Source organism: Symsagittifera roscoffensis, chromosome 5 (assembly GCF_963678635.1).
Source record: "Symsagittifera roscoffensis chromosome 5, txSymRosc1.1, whole genome shotgun sequence".
NCBI classification, from domain to species: domain Eukaryota; kingdom Metazoa; phylum Xenacoelomorpha; order Acoela; family Convolutidae; genus Symsagittifera; species Symsagittifera roscoffensis.
The window spans coordinates 31872065-31893284 of record NC_087066.1 but is presented as its reverse complement, the minus strand read 5'-3'; the positions used below and the strand labels follow the sequence as shown (position 1 = coordinate 31893284).

Genomic DNA, 21220 nt, shown 5'->3' with positions numbered 1-21220 from the left:
AACGTCGCTGGCCAGCCCTCTCAACTCCCTCTGCTCTACCCAATTCAGCACGGAACAGTCCACGACTGAGACCAGGTTGACATACAACACAGAATTCCTGTATGCCTTGACTTGCACGTCCGGGAACGCGAAAGACATCACCAGTCCATACGCCACCGTGACGAATTCCCGCAGTCCGTGAATCAGGGCCAACGGATCGATTCGCATCATGACAGCCAAATCTGTCAGCCAGTGCATGCCAAAATACTGCTTACACTCAAACGCATCCGTCGCCACCTTATCTTCTCCCGTGACGCTTCTGTTCTGTTGCAAGAGATATTGGAGCAGGAGAGTCCTCCAGTCTTTCATCTTCCTGAGCGAGGCGGTTTCCAACTGCGCGTTGAACTCACGACTTGTTCCCTGGAACTGTTCAGGGTAACGCAACAGCACAAGCAAATCACCCAGTCGACCGTAGGTCCATCCAATCTCAAATCTGCCAACGCTTGGGTGAAGAGGCTTGCCGGTCCCTTCACGAAATTTTCATGACCAAATGTCACGTATAGGGCTAATATCAAGCCAATCGACAACTTCCTGATGTCCTTGACGAAACTCGCGATCAGGTTCCGAGATGCCCTCGGATAGCACGTCGACAGGAAGGATGGCGTCTATCCCACTCCCATTCCACCCAAGATGGCATCCGATCGTTCATACTGTGCCCTCGTGGCTAGCAAGTCATCTTGGAACTTGTCCAGCGGCATCGTGTTTACGTCCTGCATCAATTTCAACATCATACCCCCAGCTAACTCCTGGGCATCAAACAAGTTCTTCAGATACACGTGTATCTCTTTGATCACTGCCGGCGCATGCTCGAACGCGTCCTCACCCAAGGTGCACAGCCTTGGTGACAAGTACATGCATACGTTGTTGTGCGGCTTCGTGCGCAAAGCCATTGCCATGAGATCTTCTTCCGCTGATGCCATGTTTTTCCTGACTGTCCTTCCCTGCTCATTCTCTGCGTGATCCATCTGTCTGAACCAGAGATCATCAGCCACCTGTTGTACTAACAGATGATCGTCATCTACCCCTGGTCTTAACTTCAGCAATCGTAGATGGTCCGGCTGCTGAAGCAGGGTTTGCCATGGCCGGCGGGTCGTTCCTCCTAGACACGGTCTGGGAGTTATTCCTGTTCTGATCAACTGATCTCCCGAGTCGGCTTTCAAGCGGTTGTGTTCTGGGAGGAGGAGCCGTCCTTAGCCTCTCTCTTACGTTTGAGCTCGGAGCGACGGGTGCAGCTGCAGCCGTCTCCATCGCCAAGGGCCCCAGGCGGTTGACGAGGGATTCGGGCACGCTTGCCCTTATTCTATCTCCTCCGGTCGAGCTGGTCCAAGCCAGAGAACTGGTCGCCCTCGACTCCTGCTCCACTTCCCTCAATTGCGTCTGAAATACATCATTGACCCAGTGTCTCCCTCGTTGGGTGTTGAAATGTATTCCATCTCTGGTAAGCGCGATGTGATCAATCATGCGCAGCATGTTTTCGAGATCCAGGAGTCGCAGCTCGCCAGGGTTGTTTCTCACCAGACTGCGGATCATTTCGTTCCACCGTGTCACCTTGCCATTCATGAAATCTGCTACTGTGGTGCCCACCAGCGGGTTTTGTGGTATCGTGCACAGCACTACAAGCCTGGGCCTGTACTTCTCCTTTAGTTCGTTCAAGAGGCATACCAATAGAGGCTCCCACTTGCTCTCGGGAGTCACTGGGGCTCTCGAGACGTCGTTGGTTCCCAGCATTGTTACCAGTGTATCCAGGTGATCTTCGCTCTGGAATTCCATCATCTTGATGACCTGAGCCACTGAGGCTCCTCCAAAGGACAGAGTGGTAGTCTGACCATAGACGAAGATCTCATTCAGATCCCTCACCAAACTGTCTCCTATGATCAAGTGGCGACTCCCTGGGAGAATTACCTGGTCGCTCGTAGCGGGGTTCCAGCTCATGTCATTCAGGCAGGCTCGAGGATGCTCCGCGGCCACTTACGTGCCTGGCTAGTGCTGTTTTGAAGCTTACGTCCGCAGTTATCGCTATAGCGCACGTGCGTTCCGTGAGTATGAAATCGCTGTCCGTTATGACGATATTGTTTGAATAATGGTTCGGTAGATCAAAATACGATTCAAAAATTTGTCCAAAAGATGGTTTTTTTAGCATTCTTGCCCTCTGTCTCTAGTTCTCCGGTTTCTCTTGCCGATTTCCATTTTTTTATTATCAGATTTTTGGTGTGGGTGAGTCCTACCCCCACTCCCCGGACAAAAATATCCATCGACGTCCCCGTCGATCGCCCAAAGTCTAGGAGATCGAGGTTGGATTGTGGAACACGTAGAGGACCATCTGGGGCGACCCAGTTGGACTCGGTATTGTCACGACTGATGTATTTGATGCCGTCTTTATCGACGTCCTGAATCGTCAGGATCGTTTCTTTTGGATCTGTCGGCAGATCATGGAGCCATTCGAGCACGCGCAAGTTCGTTAGTTCTTGCTCATGAGTCTGTTCCACTTCTGGTTCGAACTCCACTTCCGGTTCTGATCGATCGTCGATCCAATCCTGATCCATATCATTCACCAAGTCGATTTCTTCTAGCACCGCCACTTCGTCCAGTCCCACTAGCGAGTCCATGACATCACTTACAACTATCCTGTCTACAACGAAATCCTCGCCGTACGGATATTATTTCTTTTTGTTTTTTCCTCTCTTGCTCTGGCGTGTTTCCATGGTGAGAGGAAAGTCAGGCTGTATTCCTTTGTCAATTTCGATTTGTTCCGGGCAGTCCCAGTCAACCTCGGCATCAGGTAGAGTTTCATCGTCCACCTCTACTCGCTCGGTCAACTCCAGATCCAGTGGTAGGTCGCAATCGTCCACCGCCTCATTCCCGTCGTTTTTGTCGCGAGTACCCCTTTCATTCACTTCAAAAGCAGGATCCACTATCAAATAGTCTCCCTCTTGCATGTCCGCTGGGATGCACCAGTCCTCTGACGAGGCATTGTGAGGTTTGATATTTTCGTAATGAGCTGCTCTTCCAGTGCTCAATCGATAAAAACGACCTCCTTGGTGCACCTCTGTTATCTGAAGTGGACCACACCATTTCTTTAATAATTTCTTGGTTCCTTTTGGTGGAACCACTTCCTGGAACACCCAGACGTAGTCGCCAACTGAGTAGGCTTTCGCATCGGCTGTCCTTTTATCAAACCTCCTTTTTTGTCTAATTTGCGCCTGTTGCGTGTTCCTCCTGCATAAGTCATTGAGGTCCTGCTGTCTTCTAATAACATCCCGCCGTACGTTTGCGGTGCTGTCCTCTTCCCCTCATATTCAGGGTAGAAAAACGTCAACGGGAGCGCTTTTTCGTGACCCGTTAGCATCATGTGCGGACTTATTCCCGTGGTGGAATGCTCCGTGCTGTTGTAAGCACCCATCACTTGCGGCAAGTGCTTGTCCCAGTCATCCATGTAACGCGAGCAATAGACTCTCAGCATGGATACCAGTGTGCGATTTTGCCTCTCGACTAGGCCATTCGTTTGCGGGTGATAAGTGGTCGAGTGGGCCTGCGCTACCTGCGACCTTTTCATTAACTCCTTCGTGAGATCACCCACGAATGCTTTGCTATTGTCCGATTGGAACGTGATGGGGCAGCCATGCCTCGCTATCCACACATTTATCAAATGATCGCATGTTTCTTCCGCCGATGCTGTCATGCAGGGTGCTGCCTCCGCATACTTCGTAAAATGGTCGATCATTACCAGCACCTGATTATAGCCCGTTGCTGTCATGCAGATTTTCTGATGATCAATTTGCACCACTTCGTTGAAACCCGACGGCTCTATTGACTGTAGGGGGAACCTTAGTTTCCTGGGATCGTTCGCCTGCTGACATGACAGGCATGCGGCGATCCACTTCTCACAAGCCTTCTTCAATCCCGGCCATTCGAATCGTTTCTGTATCCTGTTGTACGCTTTGTCCACGCCTTGATGGCCCATCTGATCATGTGAGCGAAAGAGCAATTCGGTCTGGTACAACTGTGGTAACACTATTGAATTGTATTTATAAAGGACCTTGTCCTCCTCTTTACGTTTACAGGCTACGATTCCGTCCTTGTTCAGGTACAACAAGTCGTTTCTCTTCAGGTAGAATTGCTTCAAGATCTTGTAGCTGTCTTCTTCCAAGTCTCCCTTGTCAGGTGCTCCATTCTCGATCCATCTCTTCAGACTGCTCGTCATTCTATCATTTCGTTGAGCCCTTAGGAGATCCGACAGCCTGTACCTGGCTTTCAAATACGTCTTTACCCTGTTCATTTGCCCACTCATTATCTCCGGAGCACGAGCATCGTCCATCAACTTGACACACCATATCTTTTTCAAAGGCGTCGCTTCCTGCACAGATGGTTCCAGATTGGTACGGACGACCGTACCAAGTGGCAGCAATCTGGTTGGGCGTTTCGAAACTGCTATCAGCTCGAGCTCGTCTGCGGCATTATCTACCACAGTGCCCTCTTCATCTGAGGTGTATCTGTCCCTGTCTGGATCCTGATGCGTTTCTCCGTCCAGCCCGCGCTGCTTCCAGTCTACCAACAAGGAGTGGATTGCGATCTCTGACATATCGGAATTGGAAGTTGTTTCAGATGTGTTGTCCCAGGACTGGGGCCTCGAGTCAACACTTGAGCCGACTGATTCCCCAACATCATATTCCAAGTTGTCTGAGATGTTTCTCGACTCCCCGGACAAAACTCTGTCCATTGGTCGCTTTGAATCCGACTCCCTGGACAAAATTCTATCCCTAGGTGGTCTAGTCAACCTCTCCCCGGACAAGTCGTCCTGCACGGGCTCAAAGTTGTCTGACTCCTCCGACAAGTCGTCCTTAACTGGCTCGAAGGTATCAGACTCCCCGGACATTGTCTCGTCCCCGGACGAACAATCTGGGCTCGGCTCGTATTCTTCTTTTGCATCCGTGAAATGCACTCTCCTCGCGAAGCTAGATTTCGACTTGATCCTGACTTCCTCAGTGGCTTGGGTCTGATTCAGTGTCCCATATTCAGTGAACGAAGTTCTCAACAAGACCTCCTTCGGCATCGAGCTCACCAGCTGGTTGACTATCGAACTGCAATCCCGTTCAACGCCTCGGCTGCGAATGGACACTGGCCTCTTATCTGTTCTCTCGGTGACAGTCAACCGCTGCATGGTCTCCATCCACTCACGATCATGCCTATCCTCTTCCCTGTCCAACAAGTCACGGAGCTTTCCCATGACGTCCGGCGCCACGTTCACCGTCCTGTTCAATAGAGCCATGCTGTTTATACCCAGCCTGGTAAGTTCTTGCTGTACCAAACTGGATCGGACTAGCAGATCCAACGGAACGGGCTCGCCTCTGGCTAAAAGTTTTATCTCCTCGGCCGTTTCCACTGGAAGGTCAGGGTGTCCGGGTTATCACTCAGGACTTTACTCCCGTAAGCTATCGGACGAAGAACCGTTCTCCCGTTCCACTCCTGCTCCTGGTGAAGTATGCCCGATATCGCAACCACTGATGCATCCGTGTCCAGCAAGAACATCCCCTTCTCTGTTGGCATGCCGAGGACCGGTGCCTCGCAAAGTTCACGTTTGATGTTCTCATATGAAACTTGTGCCTCATCAGTCCAAGTGAACATTTTGCCCTTGTTTCTCATCAACCGCTGCATGGGGTATACTTTGTCAGCATACCCCTTGATGAACTCTCGATAATAATTAGCGAATCCCAAAAAACTCATCAATTGTGTATCTGTTTTAGGTGCCTTCCAGGTCAGCACCGCTTCAACCGCTTCAGGATCTGGTCTCACTCCATGTTTGTCCACCAGGCGGCCCAGATACTTTATGGAATCTCTGAGGATTTCACACTTAGAGGGTTTCACACTTAGACCCGCCTGCTTCATGCAAGAAAACTCCTCCTCCAACCTCTCTATGTGGTCTTCTAAGGTTGGTGTTGCAATCACGACATCATCGACATAACACATGATGAGATTCTCGTATTTCTTAGTGACGCTCGCGAGTGCCTGGGCCATCAGTCGCTGGAATGTGGCCGTTGCATTGCACAACCCGAACGGCATCCTCTTCCACTGGAACAATCCCAGCTCGCACGCGAAGCCTGTTTTTTCTCGATCTTGCTTTCTGAGTGGCACTTGCCAAAACGGAGAGCCCAAATCCAACGTCGTGAAGAACTTCGTGCCTCTCAGCTGGGATAGGCTCTCGTCGATGCGGGGAATCGGTTATGCGTCCTTTATAGTGACTGCGTTCAGATAACGGAAATCACAACAAAATCTGAGTTGTCCCCCTTTCTTTTTCGCCATGACCACGCTACAAGCCCACGGGGACTTCGACGGCTCGACCATGTCGTACTCCATTAACATCTCGATTTCCTTCCTACACGCTTCTGACTTGTGAGGGGTCATTCTTCTCGCCCCTTCCCTATGAGGTACCGAGCCCTCTTCTATCTCAATCTCGTGTTCTACAAAAATACAGCAACCTATGTCGGCCTTATGTTTCGAAAAAACGTCTGCGTTCCGACTTAGCACCGCTCTGAGCGAATCTAGTTCCTTGTCTGATATTTTGCCCTTCAAATGTTCTATCTCAGGTAGGACTGGTTTATTCGCTGCTAACTCTGTTTTTGTCGGTCTCAGGAAAGTTGGAACAACTAGACAGCCCATCATCTGTTTCCGACTTCATTGAAAACAATTTCCTAGAAGATTTCACTTCATTCACTCTCCTCATTATACATTCTTGGTTCGCATGCAATGGACATTTAGTTACATCAAACTTGTTCAAGTTCTCCACACTCTGAAAGTCTGTGTTCAGAGGCAAAGCAAAGCCAAGTTTCTTTCCCCTCTGTATTGTCACTGTTGTTGCGTCTGTGTTCAATAACAAACTCACACACAGTCCGCTCTGAGTGAGTGAGAAGCTTCTTCCTAAAATAGCCGAGCTTTTACTGTTTGGATTTGGTACCAGACACACCTGTCTGTCATTGCTGAGTTCATTCAAGTTCCTCATCCTAAACTTCGCTACTACGGCTTGGTTTGGTTTTAATCTAACTTTTCGATCCAGAAAAATCGGCACCTTGGCCTGGTTAATTAAGATCTTATTAAGGGGTCTCTTATCATACTTTCTCTCAGGATCCTTGATCCTAATCAACCCGTCATTGAGATCGATCGTGACATCAAAGTTGCGCACGAAGTCCCTTCCTAAGATGAACTGATCAGACTCGTCCAAATTCTCCACTACTAGGAAGCTCATCCAAAGATGTCTTCCTCCGAGCTGCAGTGAAATGATCGGGGTTCGTCCAGTCACATAGATCGCTCCCTGACTGGCAGCTGCCAACCTGATGTTTGTCGGTATGAGATCCGACCTCTCGAAACCCATGTCGGTCCAAGTTTTGACTGGCATGACACTAACCACTGCTCCCGTGTCTAGCAGTCCCTTTACTGAAAGTTGTCTGCCTTGCACGTCCAGCACGTGTGCGGCCAGATCGGGCTCGCAACCTATGTGCACCGCATCTTGTTCGAGCATCGCGTTGTGTCCGATTCGTCTAACCTTCAGCTCCTCTTGACCAATGTATATCCGGCCAATCTGATCGTTCGCATCAGTTATGTGCTCTTTTGTGTAGATATTGATGCCATCCACATTCATTAGAATCTGGTAAGGGCCATGGACATCGATATAATGTCCATCCACCTTCATCAGCCTCGGACCTCCTGTTGTGAGCAGCACTCGCACTGCCCTGGAGTCCAGTTTGGGATCTTTCTCTTTCAGGTAGTCGGCATAGATGACCAGGTGGACTAGTGTAATCTCGGATGGTTCACTCAAGTTCTTGACCACCTGGTGCCCTGCGACTGAGATAATGGACATTATTTTCGTCCCCTCCTTCGTCATGCCGAAAGTTCTCCCAGATATAACGTTCAGTTTTAGTCCCTGCTTCCTGGGTTCCTCTTTGTCTTCTATTTTCGTCGTTTTACCCAGAATATTAAAATTTTCCCGAAGATCCGTGCTCTCCAGCTCCGACCTTACCCATTGCTCCACTTCTTTCGTGGCTAGCTTCTGTTTGACATTCTGCAACGCTGTTCTTGCCGCCAGACCGTAATCCACCTTGAGTGGGCTAGCCGACTCTGCCTCCAGGTTCGAGGCTACCACCTGGTCAGGCAGTGTCTTTACCTTCTTAGTCGTTAAGGTGCTCGGTGTCGTTTCCTTTCTCCGAGACTCGGCCTAGTTCATCAGAAGTGCTCGACTGGCCTTGACACCCGAAAGCGCCTCTTCGTGGCGGGGATGTTTCGCGTCCGCCACTGCATCCCAAAATTGAGTACAATCCGACTTGAAGTGTCCCTCCAAATTACAGAAGAAACACCTCGGACCATATTTCATGATGAGCCCTCTGACGTACTCTTCGTGATCCTCGTCGGTCGCGTCGACGTCCTCGAGAATGTAGCCTATTGCCTTCATGTTCTGTTTGTATGCAGAACACGCGGAAACGTGATGGTCCATCGAACCACAATTCGCACACGACCTCCTCTTATCCATGTCATCGCGAGGTTTGTACCAACTGGAGTTCGCACCAGTGTTTGTCCCGCTGTAGTTACCATAATTGCTGTAACGGTTTTGCGCCCTCGGTTTTATGAATAAATACTCGCGTGACTTCATACGCAAATCATCGGGCGTGGGTACCTGGTCAAGTGACAGGGTGAAATGTGTGGCCAACATCGTCTTCAACTCCTCACTCTTTACTCGATCCATGAACTTCGAAGCGATCGCCAAGTTTCGCTCAGATATTCTCTCATCAGGGTTGCTTCGCCTCCTAAACAACCCAAGGTCGTCCAAAAATTTGTCTATGGATTCGTCATCTCTTTGACGCCTCTTTTCGAACTTCACCATAGCCTGGTGCCCTTGTACTCCAGAGCCGAAACGATTCAGCAGGATGTCGAATATCTTGCGAGCGCTGTCTCTCTCATTGGCTCTTTTCGCCATTACACAATTTAGTGCAGTACCCTCCAGGTTGCTCGTTAGCGCGCTGCATTCTTGTTTCTTGGAGAGACTCTCTTCCTCAAAGTGTAACTTCATCACCTCTATCCAAGTATCAATGCAGCCGTCTGACTCGTCTTTGTATGACTTCGGCTTTTTCAGTGTCCTTCTTGACCTCCCTCCTCTCTCGGTTGACTTCGAGAATTTGGTGATGAATGTTTCGAGAGATCTGTTCAGAGGCTCAAACATCGAGGCATACATCGTTGTGTCCTGTGAGATTGTAGTCAGATCTGGTACTGAACTGACTTGTGGCACAGTTGGCAACCTTGTCTCCGGGATAGCATCTGCCTCCGGCGGGACTGGATTCGTCCAGCCAGGCCTCGACGGGTCTGCCCTTGGCCGCTCCTTGTTCCTAGGTTCTTAGTTCGTTCTCGAGCTTTGCTGGGCTCTGGCATTGCTGCCCGTACCATCTCCATCATTCGCATGGCGTGAACGCTCCCTTGGGTTGGAACGCTCCTGCCGATTGCTTCTATTCAGGATCGCGTCAAGCTTCCGCATCATTAAGTCAGACTTGGCATCTAACCTTTTCTCCAGGCTAGTCATCGTGTGGGCGTAGGTACTATCATGATCGTTCAACAATCGCTCGATCTCTCTCGTCATCCTAGCCTCTCTTTCCTGTGACTCCTTGTTTGCCTGTGCTAGGCTCTCCGCCAGGCATTGATCGGTGTTGCGAATCAATTGAGCCTGATCAACCCCCCTCGCCTGCGACTTCACGTGCGTTAGTTCATCTCTCAGATTCTCTCGACCCTGGTGAGCTCTCTCGTCAACCTGATCTATTCTCTTAGTCATGTCCCGTCTCAGTTCATCCAGACCATTCATTACGCCAGCGAACAAGTCAATTATGTCGCCAGTGGCCCCAAATGACGGGGTTAGTCCCAAAAAAGATGAGATCAACTGCGGCTGCAGCCTGGTGCTTGATGACGCACCGCCTTTTTGCTTGCTCATCGACGTCATCAATCTGTCGAAAGTTGATAACGCTCCCATCGTTATCCCATCTGACATGGGCCTGGTCGGCGAGGCGGACGACGCCTTCCTGCTCATTTCGTTCCTTGGGCACGGTGTGAAGTTCACATCCGGATGGGTTATCTCCGGGTAGTCATAACTGGAAGATAAACCTTCAGTTCGTAGTGACGCCATGCGCTCATCGTACAAAGACTTCCAGCTCTTCTTGGCCTTCGAACCCGGTTGTTCTTCACTCGGGCTTATACTCGACATCATCGCGTTAATGCTCTGATTGGCCAGAGATGAGTGGGTATTAGCTGAATGTGAATTTTCTCTCCTCCACCTATGACTCTTGGTCTCCGATTTGGACATTCCCTTGAATAACACTTCCTCTCGCGGCTCGACCTCGGAACGCTCCCAGGTCTCCTCCGTCCTCTCAACTTCCTCCCGCTCGAGGTCCTCGCTCTGCTCGAAGTCGGGTCGAATAAGCGTCAGTTCTCCTTCGTCAAAGGGGTCCACAAGCGTCTCGCTCGCGGATCCGGCCTCGGCGCTCCGCCCTTGATCGCCATCGAGGTTTTTCTCGCTCCTTAGTTTCATTTCGCTCACTGAAAGATCAGGTTGACCTTTAGTCGTTTCGGTTTCGGCAAACACGTCAGAGGCGCTGCTAGACGAGGACTGACTACGCCTAGTTTTAAATTTTCGCGTGCTGCCCTTGTTTAGCCTGGGAATCTTAGTAGTCGATCCTAACGAGTCCCTGCGCTGCATACTTTGTGACTAATAACAATATTCTTTTATTTAATGGCGATGCACACGTATCGCAACAATTTCAAGTTAAATTACTTAACGCTGCCCCTTCGATCTCATAGGTATCAAAAATGCCTCTTAGATTTCTCAATGACAATCTTGGTGACTCAGCTAAAGTTACACACACAGGGCCTACTCAGTATTGATATAATGCTAACTCAACCTTGTTGTATAGTATAACAGTATCACAAAATTTTCACAATATATAATAAATACACAAAACCCAATTGATAATCAGATAAGAATATCCTACAGGTGACAGCGACCTTTCGTTAGTATCAATTTACCGCCACACTCTTATCAAGTCACTGCTTTGTTAAATCAAACAATCTTTGGTAAAAGCAGTGATGATTCAGAAACAGATCAATAAAACTTAGTCTTAAAGAAAAAGACTTCCCTCAATCAGAACGATCCGAAAGAATGAAGCCCAGGACACAGTCTTCTCAAGTGGGTGTGTATTTGCCTAATACACCCACCGAGGTCTTCTTTTAGGTGTCCCGCGATTGCCCGAGCTGTCCTACTAAGTAGCTCAAGGCAACCTCTGAACGAAAATTTCTAAAGTCTAAGAAAAAGCTCCCCCCCCCACCCGGACTGCTCCAAGTGCACGAGAGTAGGGAACAACTTTTCTTCCCAGGTGAGTGTGTATTTGCTTAATACACTCACCGAGGTCTTCCTTTATTTGTTCCCGGATTGCCCGAACTTTCCTATTAAGTAGCTCAAGGCAACCACACAACCAAAATCACAATCAAAAACAATTTTTTGTTCGGGTACTTCTGATACACCCGATCTAGAATCCAAAGTTGATCACGAAATTCCGGGTCAAAATGGGCTCCTATGATCCTAATAAGCACGCCTAATATCCTAATATGATCTTTATTAAATGGATATTTCCCGTCTCCCAAATTGCCACAGAAGGTTTCCTCAAGTTTCTAACAATGAGGGTTGCTAAGATGTTTAATTCACTCCGGTTGGTTACTTCGGAGGGTTGTTAAGACACTTAGCTTACCTCGGAGGGTTACTTCGGAGGGTACCTTAATCACCCAAGTTACTTCGGAGGGTACCGCCAAAATTTTCAAATTTCTGAACCTCACTTAGAAGGGCCTTCAATTAACTTCAGTAAGCGTCAAAACAAGCTAAATTCTCTATGGGGGGCTGTTTTAACTTCTTTGGATGATCTCGTTGAAATTTCCCACTAAGGAGGGTTGCTAAGGGGTTTAGCTGACTCCGGAGGGTTACTTCGGAGGGTTCCCCAAAAATCAAGAAAAAAGGTTATGTTACCGCGATAAAGTCTCCAAAAGCAGTTCACCTGTTTTAAAACTAGGTTGGCTGACACGGTCAACCTTCCCAGTTGGATAAAAAGGTGTTTTGATGAAATTTTCTGCCGCTCGGAGGGTTTCCTGTGATTTGGACCCTCCGAACCAACAAATTCTAAACAAATTTTTTTTTCCGAGATTATCAACCCAAAAACGATTGCGGTCCGGCAAATTGGTTCAAAACGTCGACTTATGGTACCAAAATTATCCCGATCGGTTGGCTAGTTTTTGAGAAATTGCCAAAAACGTGTTTGTCCAAATGGGCTTTTTTCACCACCTATGTAGGTTCTCAGAAACTTTTTCCGCAATTCCTATTGAAAGTGCCTAAAAATAATTGAAACGAGCGTAGTAGCCCTGTACGGCACTGGAATAATGCAAAAAAAACCGGACCAAAATAGTTTGGAGACAAAAATTTGGCCAATAACAATCAAATTTGGACCCTCCGATTCCTTCCTTTTCCAATCCTTAAGTAGTTAGCTCTATCCACGGAGCTAATCGGAGAGTTACTCAAGAATTTTTCTGGCAGCCGAGCACGTTATGCTAGCACGCTCCTAATACAAAAATTTTATTGCTCTAACTCTAAAAACTCAAAAACTCGATTCCCAAAACAGATTGACAAAATTCAGAAAATTATCGAAATTTTGACCGAAAAATTTTGGTTTTTCCAAGTTTTACTGAGTCTTTTCTCACGCGGTTTCTTTAGTTAGGGGGATCGAACTACGTAGCTACTCCCTATATTAAAGCTTTTTGCTCTTCGGAAAAGCTCGGATATCCAAAAATTTGGGGGTCTACAGTTGGTCGAAAATCGATAATTTTCGACAAAATTTGGGTGTTTCCTGGGTCTAATTAGGAGATAAGTAATATGTAATAAGGATAATAACCTATCAGTAGTCGTTAATGAATAGTACTATACCCTCTTTTGCACCAAAATACCCGAATTAAGACCCTTAACTCGGAAATTTGTAATCGATGGAGGGTACAATCGGACCACGCCAATCGTTCCCCCCACCACTTAACTTTTGATGAAATAGTACCCGAATGATACCAAAATTGTTTCAACGATACCCAACAGTCGTTGTGGATGTCGTCCTCGATGTCCTTGTTGAGTGTGGAACACGTCGGTCAGCTTGCCACTCTACCATCCGGCCACCGGCAAAATCACCATTAACGTGCTTAAATACTCAAATTACACTCAAGGGAGGGTATCCAACCCTTCACCAAAACACACAATCTTTCTATCAGAAACGATATAATTCAATCTGAAACAACAACAAATAGGAAGGTCCGATCACATCTCCACACTTCCACACTGAAGCTTCCTTCTCCACTAATATCCACTGCTAAGAGTCTTATCGTGTGTTCTTGCCACGATAAGAGGCTTCGTATTTCTCGTCTCTTGTGCGACCGTTTTTCACTATATTTGTTGTTCCCCTGTTTTTTCGTCCCTCTTAGTCAAAATGGCCGTCTTTTTCTATTTCTCAGAATTATTCACTCTTCAATCAAAATTTTAAAAATAAAAATTCTAGAAAATTCCTACCCTCCTTCGCAATAATTTTTCGTAACTAAGGCCTTTATTAGTTTTCTTTCGTGTCGCCGGAAGGTTGCGCTGTGCCTATCTGGCAGAATGGCACACAGGTGAGAAACTAGCTTTTAAATTTCTCAAACAAAAGCTAGACCTAGCGATTCAGCGCGGGAACGCTGGATGCATCCTTGAGGCAACTAGTTGACACACACCCTTCGCTTTACTGCTTCAACTGTAAACTGTGCGGTACATACGCTCTTTTTATTTCTTGTTCAATTTAATTGACTTCTTTTTTCAAAACTCATGAAAAACGCAGTTTTCTTTTTTTAAGACAACGGCTGGGCATTGCTGCGCAACGTGGCAACGCCATCTGTGTGCTTGAGCCGGCACTCAAAAACAGCTAACTTTTTCTTCATATGTCCTGACTAAATTGTTTATTTTCGTTTCTTAATTGATTTTTTTTACAATTTATATTGTGGGTTGAAGTTGTTGTTGTTGTTGTTGTTGGGGATTCACAGCACTGCTGTTGGGATTCTTGGTCCCGGTGTCTTCTCTAAAACAATGTCCACTTGTTTCTGCACGTGATACAATCACAGAATAATTGCCACATGCACGTTGTCATTTCTGAAAATCTCTCGTTTACAAATTTCCACATCGTGTTTAAAATTCTCGTCTTGAGGCCGATTCGTTTATCAAAATGAATATATGGCTCTAATCGATTTACAATCCTACTGGTTCTGAAAACAAATTCGTTTCTCGCTTTTCCCGTTCTCACTTTTCGCATCTCAAACATTTCTGTATTTCTAGCCCGTGTGGTTCGCCTGTTTAACACTATTTCATTTCGTTCATTAGAATCAAGACTGGCAAGAAGTAAGATGTTATTTAGCTGGATGAACATGGGCAGGGGTAAAATGTTTAGCAAGCGTAGTTAGTTGATGTACACTCCCGTTTTATTTCCAGTGATCCAACGGATTACTTTCTTTTGAAATCGCTCCAACTGCAATTGATCCCCCCTCGATATATGTGTACATGAGAGTCCGTATAATAACACTGGGAGTATTAGTGACTTATACAGGCCTAACTTTACAAACGTATTTATCTTTGCTGATAGGTTTCTTCTCAGGAGGTACAGTACTTGGTTTGCCTTCTTTAATCTTGTTTCAATGTGTACCTTCCAACTTAAATCGCCCGACACAAAAATTCCCAGATCTTTCACAACCATCGATGTTCCAAGCACTACACCAAAAAGCATAGAGTTAGCGTCTCCGCCCCTAAAACTTACTTTTGCACATTTATCTAGTGCTAATTCCATTTTGTTTTCAGTTACCCACTGCTGAATTTTGTCCAGATCTTCTTGAATTTCAATTGATGTTTTTTTGATGGAAAGTAATTTAAGATCATCCGCAAAAATATATGGTTCAGAGAATTTGAGTACTTCAGGTAGGTCGTTAATAAAAATGCAAAAGAGCAGTGGTCCTAAAAGTGATCCTTGGGGAACACCACTAGTGACTTCTAAAACTTTTGAGCTGATATTGTCTACTCGTACAAACTGTTTCCTGTTTTTCAAATAGTCATAGAGTACCTCTAACATGCAGCCTCCTATTCCTATAAGTGCAACTTTCTTAAGTAGATCAAAATGCGGAACTTTATCAAAGGCTTTTGCAAAGTCAAAGTAGACTGCTACAATTTCTGCGTTTGAGTCATTGTCAAGCGCTTCATATATTTCTTTCAGGAAAGAGAGCATGTTTGTCAAAACTGATCTACCTTTAGTAAAACCGTGTTGATGTTTCGTCAAATACCAGGCAAAGTAAGGGTACAGGTCTTTGTATATACATTTTTCAAGGACTTTGCTGTCAATATTTAATAGCGATACTGGTCGATAGTTGTTCACCATTTTTCTGTCACCTTTTTTGTGAACAGGAGTAACTGCAGCTGTTTTCCATGAATCAGGTATTTTTCGTAGGCGTTTTATGTTTCTCAAAAGTTTGTTCATCGGTTTGCATATATTGCGGTTCGTTTTCTGAAAAAAGCTAGGTGGCAACCCATTTGGGCCGCGTGACTTTGTTACGTCCAGAGTTGATAAAATCTCACTTACTGTCTTTTTCGATATATCAAAATTCGTTAACAAGGGATTTTCAAATTGAATATCTCAAAAACTAAAACTTTCTTTAGGATTAAAAACTGAATGAAAGAAGTCGTTTAGCATGTTGACTTGTTCGTTTGGATTTGTGCTTTCAACTTCATCTTTTATGAGTAACTTAGGAAGACTTGTATGTTTATTCAAGTTCTTTAGGTGTTTAAAAATTACATTAGTGTTCCGTGTTCTAAACAATTCCTCTTGGTAGTTTTTCCTGTCCAATTCCGATGATTCAGTTACTAAATTTTCAAACAGTTTAACTTGTTGTCTTCTGTAGTTGGTCGGTTTGAGTATACATGATTGCCGTTTTGTTTGTAACTTTTTGATCAAATTTGAAGTGCTACTTGTTATCCAAGGTGGAAGTGATTTCCTATGTCTTGTTCTGAGAGGCACAAAACTCTTAATGATTTCATCCAAATATTGGGTGTACTCCTCATGCATTTTGTTAATGTTTGTGTGGCATACTGGTTCAAATGGGTTCTCGTTTATAAAATTGTTTATTCCTTCAAAATCGGCATTTCCAAAACTTCTAAAATTTTCCAAGTATGGTTTCGGCTCTGATACCGTGCATTCAATAGACAACATTATGGCATTGTGATCTGAGCAGTCATAAATCTTGGAAACGTTAAAATCTTGTTCGGCACTTGTATAGCAATTCCGATAGAAGGCTACGTCTAGTATGTTCTTCACACATGTTGGGAAACCTATCGCCTGCCTAAAGAGTCCATTTTCAAAAATTTGCAGTATTTGGTTTTCTTCCTCGTCAGTACTGGTGAGGGTGTTCCAGTTTGTTTCTGGGAAATTTAAATCCCCACATAAGAGAAGCGTTTTGTTTTTAGGAATGGCTTTGATCAGTTGTTCAAATTCATGCACTTTGTATCTGTAATTACTGTTTTTTGGCGGATTGTAGAATGAGCCAATTATCATTTCAGTTTGATGAAGTTTTATACTACATAGCACACATGAATCAGGAATGTCATGTTTGGTGGATAAGTCCTCGGTAATTAGACTATTCTTGACAGCTATTAGGCTGCCTCCGTGACAGTTTTTACCACTCACAATAGCTCTATCAGATCTATAGATGTTATATTCACTTAGAAAAAGCTCTGATGATTGAATATTCTCGTTAAGCCAAGTTTCGCTTAAGCATATGACATTAAAATTTCCAACTGCAATTGCATTTGCTAGCTTAGTTCTTCTCTCTATGTTGATTAGGCTTCTAGTATTTAGTTGCAGAATGTTGAGGAATCCTAGTCAATGCTGGGGTTCCTGAACTTCAGTGTCAATAGTTACTTTCACACCATCATTGAACAATTCTAGATTCCTTATTTTCAGCTTTTCGCGAGGAACGCCTTCATCTAGTAGTTGTCTTCGTTTCTTAAGGATTTCGTTCTCTTTAATTGCACTCTCTTTGGTCAATGCTGGTAGCAGGTAGACCTCTTTTTCGACCAATTGTTCTCGCTTTTCTCGGCTTTTTGCTAGTACTAGTCGTGCTTCATGTTCGCTAGGTACAGTTACCAGCAGTGTTCTTGGCTTCATTCGATTACGATCAAATTTTCCCAGTCGTTTTAGTTCTATTATTTTCGGCTTCACTCCAATTATGTCTAGTATTTCGTTTACTTCGTCATTTGTTGGGACAAGGTTTTCTCCTTTTGTTTTCTCAGGGTCCTCTTTGACCCCTTGTATCCTAAAACTTTGATTTATGTTGTGATCAGAGTTAGATCTGGCAGCATGTTGAGTGGTTTGAGCTTGATTTATCCGGGTGGTGGTTTCAGCAGCTACAACGGCACTATAAGTTTTTTCCACTTTATCGCATGTCGTTTTCATTGCATTTCCAATTTTTTGATCTACTAAATCGGTAAGTCTTCTTTCCATGCTTTTAAGGCTTTCAGTTACATCAATGTTTGAGAGCTTCTCGTCTATGTTGGCCAGGGTTTTGCATCTTATAAAGTTGTCTCGTTCATTATTTTGCACTTAAGTATTACAAAGCAACATGACATTCGGCCCTAGTTCTTTTATTCCATTTATGGCCACTAGAGACAACCCAACACAAGTTGGTTCCAAATGCATTTGAGCGTTGCATGCGACACAAGTGTATGTTTTCTCGTTGCCGGCAAAGCCTCTTTTACATGTTTTGCAGTTTTTGCCCATTTTTGCTTATACTATGGATAGAAAATTAGTTAAACCTGGTGGTTCCCGAAAAGGGGAGGCCTGTGGCTCACTCAGGGGAAAAAGAAGAAATAGACAAACCTGGTGGTTCCCGAAAAGGGGAGGCCTGCGGTTCACTATTTCTACTTACGTTAATAGGGGCACTGACAGTTCTTGAAACGACACTCGTAATATACCAGATGTCCTTCTGTATTGCAGATGTTCGAATGTTTATCGTATAAGATTTTATTCTTGAGAATACTTTTAATGCCCTTCAGACCTTCTTCACTGAGGTGCACTTCGTCAGTTTTCAAATGATATGAGCTGTGGATTTTTTCACTCACTCCTCTAAACTTCCAAGTTCCTTTTATCTTTTTAGGAATTCGTTTATTTTTGCAGATCGAGCTCGGTTCTCACTACGATGAGGGATTCCGATGACGAAAACTTTTTTGGCTCGTTCACACAGCTCCTCGGCTAGCTTCGACAGTTCTTCAGCAATGTCGCCTGCAGGTATACTGGAGGGGTCTTTTCCGTTGAAGGCGTCGTTTCCGCCGATGAGCAGAGCGATGATGTTGAATTTGTCTTTCTCGGGTAAGAAGTTTTGGACCGCACCAATTCGGGCCCCAGGTAGGGACAAGATATTGAAATTTGGAAAATCAAGATGGCGTGCATGAGAATCCGCAATCAGGAGATTTTTTGAAGATGATGTCTTGAGCAAGTGATATCTTCTGTCGGACATTTTATCGCGGGGCAACCATTGCTACCCCGGTAAACATTTCAAGTATCTGAAACTGTTGTGAGCCTAATTGTTGTGATAAACTTATTAAATAGAATTGTTCAATGAAAGGCTGGAACTGAATTAAGAACCAAGAAATGGCGTGTCTAAGGATATTAAAAAGTTTGATCTCTTAGATAGCTTAGAAAGAATGAATCTAAGCATGGAAGCAAATCTATTGTGCCTTCTAATACTAGTAAGTGAAATAGCTATTTTCTAATACTAGAAAATAGCTTCAGGAGAAATGCGTAGAAGCAGGAGGGGCAACCGTGGTAGCCCCCAGACTGACGATGCGGATACGTCCTGCTCACACAGACCGTGCCAAGCAAGCGGTGATCAATCTCGAGACTGGGTACAGTGTGATGAATGCAACTCCTGGTCTCACTCGATCTGTGCTGGGCTACCAATAGAGAATGCCAGCTTATACAACTACAGCTGCCCAAACTGCCGACGCAAAGACACCAAACGCATAAACTGTCCTGGATGTAGCATGTCTATTGTGGTTCAGAAGAATGGTTCTCTACGCGTCCATGGACCAGTGGGAAGTCGGTGCCCGTATTCCAACAAATCCCCATCTGAAGAACGTGAACACAGCGCAACTGCTACAGACCCCCACTCTTTCACTTCTCAGGATTTCATCAAAGCGGTGAGAGCTTTCCAGTGCAAAACTGTCAAGTATGTGCCAAAAGCTGCAAGGTTTCTTTTTGCACAAACTCTTAACAAGGTTTTGCGAGATATCCTCAACGACCCTGACAATAAAATGGCGTGGGTTCAACTTTTCACGGCTGCGTACAGATGCCTGAAAGCTCCCGCACGCGCCGGGTGTGCTAAGAAGACCAGTTTAACAACATTGATAAAGCGACAAATCGATGCTTTTAGCGTAGCAGATACCCTCATTATTCCTGAGCCGGCCCACCGTAGTCCTTCTGCAGGGAAAAACACAGATGCAGAAAAACTTGCAAGGCTTGTTTGTGAAAAGATTAATGAGGGGAACATCAAAGCTGCCGTTAGAATAGCTTCCTCGGATAAGTCTGTTGTCCCCCCAAGTGACAAAAGTGTCAAAATCCTGGAGAAAAAGCATCCTCCTCCTGCACTGGACAGACAGCCATTCCCACAGTGCCACCAGTATGAACCCCTGCAAGTGACTAGTTCTGCAGTTCACAGCGCTATCCAGAGTTTCCCCAATGGCTCAGCAGGTGGACCCAGTGGTGTCCGACCGCAACATATCAAAGACGCCCTTTCTTCACATTCCATCGACGCAGGCAACACGTTCCTGGACACTCTTACGGATTTTGTCAATTTGATGCTTGCTGGCAAAGCCCCAGATTTCATTAGACCAGTTTTTGCGGCAGCCAACTTGACGACGCTTGCCAAAAAAGGAAAAGTAGATGACCTGAGGCCCATTGCTGTGGGAGAAGTCTGGCGCAGGATTGCAGGTAAATGTGCTGGTCAGTACGAAACAGCGAGGTTCAAGGAGTTTTTCAGTCCCTTTCAACTTGGTGCTGGTGCGAAAAATGGTGCCGAAGTTGCGGTCCATGCTGCTCGCTCCTTCTTCGAGTTAGCTTCAGACGATGACGTTTTCCTCAAGTTGGATTTCAGCAATGCTTTCAACACCATGCGTCGTGACAGTATTGCTTTTGCTTTCGAAGAGTTTTGCCCTGAGCTTTTGCCTTTTTTCAACATGTGCTACGAGCGGGAGAGTTTCCTTGTTTATGGTGACCACACTTTGCTATCGAGAGAAGGTTTCCAACAGGGGGACCCAATTGCGTCTTTTGGTTTCTGTCTCGGAGTGCATCGCTGTCTCACTGCAATCTCATCCAAGTTCAAGGTCGGTTACATGGACGACATCAGTGCTGGAGACAAGTGGCAGATAGTTTTGCGTGACCTCGCCAAGTTCATTGACAGTGCCAAAGGTCTCGGGTTAAACCTCAATAACACCAAATGTGAAATCACTGTCTTCACTCAAGACCAGCAAAAGAGCGATATGATTTTACGTGAATTCAGACGTGTCTGTCCTGGTATCAGCAGCGTGAGCACCGAAGACGCTGAACTGCTAGGAAGCCCTCTGGGCCATGCAGCTTTACAGCATGCATTGGAAGAGAAGAGAGAGAAAATCGAAAACCTCTGCAAGAATCTTCCGTTACTGCCTTCACACGTCGCTTTTTTCCTGCTCCGACATTGTTTTGCCATGCCTAAGCTCATGTATTTGTTCCGCACTGCTCCTACTTTTGTTTTTATGAACTCTGTTGAAAAAATCACCTCTTATATCCGTGGAGCTGTTCAAACTGTCAGTAACATTCTGATTACCAACAGAGAATGGGATCAGCTCACATTGCCTATCAAACTCGGTGGTCTAGGCTTACAGTCACCTTCGGACCTTACTTTGGCTGCCTATATTTCGTCTACACTCGCCACCAGTGAAGACGTCTTCAAAGTCATTGCGTCTCAATACACCAGCAAGTCCTTCAAGAATGCCATTGAACTGTGGTCTGAAACTGTTTCTCCTGATATGCCACTGGAAGACAAG

At 45.6% G+C, this 21220-nt stretch overlaps 1 protein-coding gene across 1 annotated transcript in view; it reads left to right on the top strand.

Annotated features, from left to right (window-relative positions):
• Positions 1-18721: 18721 nt before the first annotated feature.
• Positions 18722-21220, top strand: part of LOC134845485 (acylamino-acid-releasing enzyme-like) — a 284730-nt gene continuing 282231 nt past the window's right edge. The window contains exon 1 of the mRNA XM_063862382.1: positions 18722-18750. The gene's annotated coding sequence lies outside the window, so the exon portion shown is untranslated. The remainder of the gene's footprint in view (positions 18751-21220) is intronic.